At 42.2% G+C, this 7,500-nt stretch overlaps 1 protein-coding gene across 1 annotated transcript in view; it reads right to left on the bottom strand.

The window, feature by feature from the left end:
• LMO1 (LIM domain only 1) overlaps positions 1-7,500 on the bottom strand; it is a 73,767-nt gene that overhangs the window by 63,568 nt on the left and 2,699 nt on the right. The window contains exons 3-4 of the mRNA XM_077179844.1: positions 3,149-3,238; positions 74-132 (exon numbers count right to left, since the gene is read on the bottom strand). The gene's annotated coding sequence lies outside the window, so the exon portion shown is untranslated. The remainder of the gene's footprint in view (positions 1-73; positions 133-3,148; positions 3,239-7,500) is intronic.

Below are 7,500 nucleotides of genomic sequence, written 5' to 3'. Positions count from 1 at the left end.
TTTGCACAGGTCTGTATTAAATTAGCTACAAAACATCTCTATTTTTACCCATTTCAGAATCACTTGCACCTACCTTGCTGGTGTCAGAAGAGAGTGACCACGGGCCTGACCTCATACTACAGTTCAGCAGCCCTGTAAAGGAGGAAAATCACAAGTGCTCTGAAAAGTTATGTTCACACAGAACATGGGTGGCAGTTCAAAAGACCACTTAAATACATACCTGAGATCTACAGACCTCAATTATTTCTAAACTCTGGCTTGCTCTACTTCTCTGCCTATGCATTGTGAAAATAAATCACTCAATTCTGTTACTATGTTTTACGTGAAATGAATGTTAAATATTTTCATAAATATAGGCTCTCCCTTAACAAAGAAAACTGTGTATTAAAAATACAGAATTTCCTTTGATAGAATAAAATGGGAAAGCTTCAAAAATAAAACCTCCTGAGAATAAGTTCTTTGCCACTATGGTATAAGGCTGCAACTTTAAGCCATTAGGCTTTACAATCTGTAATGACCTTTTAGAGAAATTTTCAGTGGATAAATTAGTTATTTAGAAGTTGTGCTGCTGCTCTCCATAGCAAAAAGTTAAAAGGATTTTTTTTTTTTTAAATAAAAGTAGCAAGACGTGAATTTTTGGACTGTTTCTTGTTTCATAAGAATTTTAATGGGCAGATTCTGCACCTCTCGTGTCCAGAACAGCTCAGCTGCAATGGGATCCATGAAGTTTCTTTCTACATGAGAAACTGGCATCAGGAAGGTTTTGTGAGTGGGTACAAGCTGCTGGGGGGTGAGGTTGGGTGTGACACACTGCAGATCTCCCCAGCACCAACACAGGCAGGGAGGGGTCTAAGGACCCAAGTGAAAGGCTCTAGAGGAGGCCCAGACATGGAGCTGGGACAGGCTGGATTTCCCTGGGAAAAGCATAAATGGAGGAGATGGTTTCCCGATAGAAGCCTTCTTTCTCCTTCCACCTCTCCAAACTCTCCCAGGCTCAAGTGAGATGTATTCTTCCACTTGTATGGTCCATCAGGTCTCAACAGCGATGTAAGATTTCAATCTGTATCAAACTGAAGTTCAGCAAAAGTTCAGGGATGCACCTTTAGCCCAATCTTTCTGAGCAAACCAACACATGGACTCTGATTCTGCCACCTCTTCTTCAACAGTGCCTGTGTAGAGTTTCTTTAATCCTTAACACACGTATCGCAGCAAAAAGACACCTCCAAACTTATGAATAAACTCTAGTGACAGTGTTTTCATAACGCCCCTTGCTTTCATTTGGATCAATAATTGACTTTTCTGTATATTCTTCTCTACTTCAAAGTCCATTGCTGCTGCTGCAGTGTTCTGCAGATAGTCCTGCCTTTTACTCCTCACCTTGGTAGAGTAGATAGGAGTAGATAGACCTGGAAGACAAATCTGGCATCCCTGCATCTGCCTCAGTTGTTTCTGGAGGAATCCAGTGAGACAGTGTCTGGTTCTGGAGTGACACGTGGAGCTCTCGGGCTTGTTGCCACATACTCTGTTATGATCAGAGCTTATTGCTCCCAGCCTTATGTCAAGCAGAGACTAATCAAATGTGGGATGGGTGAACAGAGACAGAGCCATGCAGCTGCCTTTTCATCATCTCTTACTATCAGCTCTTCTTTAAACTGCAGCAGCGCACAGGGGTCCCAGTCATGGAGCTAGACCACAGCATATTGTCCAAAAATCCCAGGGCCCTTCTTCAGCAAGATAGCTTCTTTCTTCACTGCCTTGCACTAAAGAGACCAGGCAAAATTGACACCAAATAGTTGGAGATGGATGAATTGAAAAGACAAAATGCAACGTCAGGCTCATGTTGCTTTGTGATAACAATACCCTAAGACACTGCCAGTGTCCCGTAAGTTTTGTGGCTCCCTCTGCCTCTACCTGCATGGATGACATTTGTCAGGTCTTCATAACGTCATTTGAACAATGTATCATCTAAAAATGTGGAGCCCATAGGAAAAGGGCTGCTGGCACAGGAGCTGTAGGTGCACACAAAGGATATGGTGTGGCAGCCAAACACACAACAGAGGAATTCCGGCTATCCCCATGTTAGGGAGGGTCTGTTGCACTGGGCTGTTTTGCACTTGAATTCATCAGCATCCAGTTCAGTGTGAATCTAATGGTGATAATCTTGATTCATTAACATGTGAGATGAGGAAACACATACACAAACCAGAGAGATGAATATTTTGGTGTTTGTTTTAAAAAAAATCCATGCTGTGAAATTACAAGATTTCTCTCTGAATCCAAAGACAGAAACAGGTTCCATGAAGATGAAAGTTAGGGAAGATGTTCTGATAAAAGCAGGCAGGTGGAGGCTCTAATGAAGGCATACACTATAGTGCACATCTTGCCAATATTTCTTAATGAATAATATGTGCACTCAGATGAGAATAGTATTGATTGAGGTCTGCAGGGAAAGTTCTCTAAGAAAAATTTTTATTCTAGGAGCAAAGTCCTTTCTGGAAGATTTTGATCTTTTCCTGCTGCAACCTTTTTCCTCCCCTCTCTTTGTGCTACCCAAAGCAACTGACAGTCAAAAAATGAAAATCCTCCCCTGCATCTAATGTATCTATCAGATCCAAGAAGAAATTTATACACCAGTACTAAGAATGGCTGCACCATTCTCCTTAGCTGGTAGAGGACACAGCAGTGTATAATTAGGACTGGATTACTTCGCTCAGAACTGGAACAGAGAGCAGATGTCTTGCATTAATATTGGCATTTGATTTCACACACTTTCTTTGCCATGTTTGCAAAACCAATTTGCCTTCCTATCTTGGATCTTGCCTTTCGTTTGCTCTCAGGCTGCTGTAATGCAAACAAAAAGCCACCAGTGGCAGTATGAAAGTACAAGTAGAAGTTCAGGCCCTTACAAAGCGGGTAGAGCTTAGGATTTAATTACTATTGTAAAATATCAACTTATTTTGTGATTATGTTGATGAGATTGGTATGGTTGGTATGTTCTGCTGATGCCAACTCAGACAAAAGAGGTCATGGCATTAGAATGCATTTGTGAACATAAGTAAAGAAAGATACACCTCTCCCCAATAAATGCCATCAGACTCTATCTGTAATACAGATGAGAGATGCATCCCCCTTCTCAAACATAGCTAACCTTTTTTTCACCTGTTTTTCCACACAGGGGACTTCAAGTCTTGATTTTGCTCCAGTTCAACTTTTCATGTACAGAATCCTTCCAGAGGGCCTACAACAAAATTTCATGCTGTTAAAAATATTGGCCCCAATTCTGAACTGCATCCAGCTTGCATTTGATAGCAGCTTTATGGCTGCAGCTGGGTTCTGGAGGTTTCTTGGGAGGCAAAGATGATCTGCCTTAATTTAGGAGCATCCAGAGGCTGATCACAATGTTCCACACTACAGCAGCACGGAATAACTGTAATGTGGGCAGCATGCAAGCAGCAGGGTGATGCTGACAAACTCTGGAGTCAATACAGGGGTGCAACCCAAACTGCCTCACCACCGAACCTCTTCTGCAGTGGTAGCTTTGGCTTCAAGACACAGTTTGCTTTACTTGGTGATGGGAAATGCTCTCCAGACCTTGGCCTGTAGCACCAGAACACACCTGTACCACCTGTTTGCAGGTGGCAGCACCTGTTTGCATTATGCAGAGCTTTTTTCAAAGAGGTGCTTTGGGAAGACTGCTCAACTCTACCCAGACCTATATCCAAACCCACAGTTACTGCCTTTGTTCCCTTGTCATGCCAGGCACTTAGAGAAGGGGATGATTTCTGTGGCAGGGTCAGAGAGACCAGGAGAGTTTGCGCTTGTAGACCACCAAGTCCTTGCCCCATGAAAAGCCATCCCTTTTCTGTCTACTCTCTGTACACAATGGCAGCAACTCCCCTAGTCCTAAAGAGTGTGTTGGATGTCTGAACAAAATGACAAATTAGGAAAAGACAACTGAAATGTTGTAGGGGTAATTTCACATTATTCTGGCCCATCAGCAAATGACAGAAGTGCAAGGACTAAAACAAGAGAATAACTGGAAGAAATGGTAGTGGTTGCCACAGCTCTCTTTAAGCAGGTGAGAAACTCAGTCTGAAAGCAGTAAAGATAACTACAGAAATGATATCATTCTCTCAGTGAGAGCTGGAAAAGCTTCTGTGCTCACAGGGAGGTCAAGAAGTGAGTGCCCAGTGGATCATTTTGTTGCGTTTTTAATGCTTCATGGCACAGGGTCAGTCAGAAATCCCTATCCCGAGGTCATGGTTGGGGCAGCATGGAAAGCAATCGTTTCTGCTGCTGGCAAGGCCCTGCCCAGGCTCTGCTCTTTCTCTCTCTCAGATTATTACAGCCCACTCCTCCTGCTCATCATGCCATGGTTAAATTCACCCTGGGCACTGGCACTCAGCTCCTCTGGGATCACAGAAGCCCCAAGGACCTTCCCTGTGGCATTCTGTCCAGGCTGTTGCCATGTGGTGCAACAAACAGCCATCCAAAGCCAACTCTGGGCAGCATTTGGGGCAGTAAAATTCCTTACCGTGCCTGTTGATAAGCAAGGACTAATATTTATTTTTAGCTCCACATTTAAATAGCACGAGTGAGACAGAATGAGGAGCATGGATGGCAACAGACTTGTCTGATAACTAAGTAATGAGTCCTATTTTTATGGCACTAGCCCCTTGTCAATGCAGCAGTGTGGTTACACTTGACATGTGGGGAAATGGGGATAATCATCCCTTTCTGAACCTGCCTAGGAGATGCTTTGACCTAGAAGAAGTTTGACTTAGAAGAAGCTGAGCAGCACGGTTTGGAGGGCCTCCTAATGACTACATCTGTTTTAAATAGACATATTTTGACTATGGCTTCCATACCAAACAGTCACCAGAGTCAAGTGATCACTTAAAAAGGCTGAGGTACAACTCTGCAGTATTTTACAGTGGATTTAATAGCTAAGCCTTAGAGGAAAAAATACCACCCTGCAAGCACACAGCTGAAGCACGGACATTTAATGAATGCTGCTCACTGCCTAAATGTGAATTCACACTGTAACACTCTTGCAAATGATCTATAATGTCTTGCATTGCTAGTATATCAAATTTGCATAAATATACCTCAAATATTTATAAATCAATATATATAAGCACGTGTTTAAAAGTGAGTATCAAAAGTGCATACACACAGAGTTCTTACATGCTCTAATTAACCCAAATAATCACATTTTGCCTTATTAAATTAAACATTATATGGATAAAATGTAGCTTGCCATCTAAGCACTAAAATACTGTTAGAAAGATACACTACTGCCAAAAAAGAAACAAGAGAACATGCCCATGGAAGAACACTTAACCTAAATGTAGCTGCAGGATCCAATGCCATGGAATGACTAACAATAATGTATATATTACTTTTAAACAAGCCAGCAGTTTTGGATAACTTTCCACTTCTCTCTCTGGTACTCCAGTTTCAGCCTAGTGAGCTATAACAGTTCAGGATAAGCAGAAAGCAGTAAAAGAGCCTGCTAAAGCTCTTGCCCATTTAAAAAGGTTTCCTCAGAAACAATGAGAATTCCTTATTTCCTCCCACTGCTTATTTACTGGTGCTTCCCTGCCTTCATTTAATTAGAGCTAAAAAAACAACAGCAACAACCATCCCTGATAATTTTTAAACTCTTTCCAACTAAGAAAATCTTTACTTATCAAGAGGTACAAAGAAGCACTGAGGACAGCTGTGGAGTTTGGAACAAATTTCTTGGTGGGTCCCACTTTAAAGCTTTTATACACCTAAGAAATCTCGCCCTGGCTGAAAGGAAGTGATTAAAGTTTTTAAAGACTACAGAGTTTTACACAGAGTAGTGTGATACTCAGGACCAATTAAATGTCATCTTAAGTACTTAACTGAAGCTTTTTTTTTTGGTACACTAGGAATCAGTTAAGTGGAAGGTGCCAAATTAAACTTATATTTGAATTGACTTAATTTCAAGTGATTATGCATCGTAATTTAAGAATGATTTCAGAAAGCTTTCAGTGGAGCAGTCTCTGTTAAGTTGGCTTCAAGAGCACTGTGTTAAGTCTGAAAAAAGAAAACACGCCAGGGCAATATGACATGCTCAAGAGCAAATAAGTGCAACTAACAACAACAAAAGTGTTGCAATTAAGCCCACAATAATGCAGGTGGCATCTTGTGAGGAGGTCTCAGTCAAGAGAGACTCAGTCTGCACAAGGACTCTGAGTGAGTGTGCTCCATTTCAGGCAAGAGCAGTAAACCCCAGGTTTTCTTCCTCCAACATGTGACAATTTAATTTGCCACATGTAATAACATGATATAATTACTCACATGCCCTTCCTTTGATGAATGCTTTTCTCAAGAAAATATGACTTTGACACATATTAGGGACAAGGGGATATAATAAAACTTTTGGAAATGAGGCAGGAGGTCTTGCAGTTAAAAAACTAGACTGGAACTAGGGAGACTTGGAATTTAATCCAGGTCTGGCTTGTTTTCCATACACTTCTAGCAAGTCTCTTGGGCACCAAAGCAAAAGTCAGGTGGCTGATAAAACTTTTCATAAATGCTTAGGTGCTCTTGGCACAAACATTTAATTAGAAAATAGAGGCTAGATGGCTGACTAGACATAAACTAAGAGTGTAACCCTGGGCTAAAACAACCCTGGACACCCATCCCCATGCCCCCCTTTCGAATGGTGGTTGTTTTAATTGTTTTTGTCATTTATTTCTCTGTTTACATGGGTTATGCCAGTGACTGGGGCTAAAGAATGGTCCAATAACTGGTGCAAAACTTCAGGGCAGCCTGCTGAAGGCAAAGGGTGGGAATGGGCTGGCTTTGCTGACCCCAGTGTGCAGCTCCTCATACTCACTACCTACCTTTCTTCAAAATATGGCCTAACAGCTTGACATCTCTCTTGTGTAACAAAATACATCATCAGGACCCTTGAGATCAGTCCCCAGCAGATGGGAGAGCTGGTGTAGCTCTTCCATGTGCCTGAGAAGGTGTCACCCAGGCCAACAAACAAACCAAATAGTCTTTTCTGGCTTAAGGTATGCTCCTGCAATTTCTCCTCTTTAATTTACGTGTCATCATTAATAAATCATTGGGCTTGAGCAGAAAGCATTTCTCCAGGTGACAGAATAGGTTACTCATCTTGGTTACCACTCCCTGTTTTGCAGATTCTGTTTGTGTTTTACACTGAACAGTCTTTGGCTGATCTGTCACCAGTGGCAGAGATTCATCCCCATGCCAGATCACTGGAAAAGAAGGGTTTTCTCTCCCTGTCTCTAGGCTTGTATCCATGACAGTTTGAATAGGGAGAGCTCCATTCTGGAGAAGGATGGAGAAAGTCCTTCCAACTAGGATGCTCAACAGTCCAGGGAGGAGGGTCTCTCCCGGGAGACAGAGATTTGGGTAGCTTGGAAGAGAGGACTAGACCACGGGTCCCACCTCTGCCCACTGAGGTGTGGCACGAGGAAGACAAACGACTCACTTGAC

The sequence above is a fragment of the Agelaius phoeniceus genome, chromosome 6 (genome assembly GCF_051311805.1).
Source record: "Agelaius phoeniceus isolate bAgePho1 chromosome 6, bAgePho1.hap1, whole genome shotgun sequence".
Taxonomy (NCBI): Eukaryota; Metazoa; Chordata; class Aves; order Passeriformes; family Icteridae; genus Agelaius; species Agelaius phoeniceus.
Note: the sequence above shows the minus strand (reverse complement) of the source record. Positions and strands in the feature narration are given on the sequence as shown.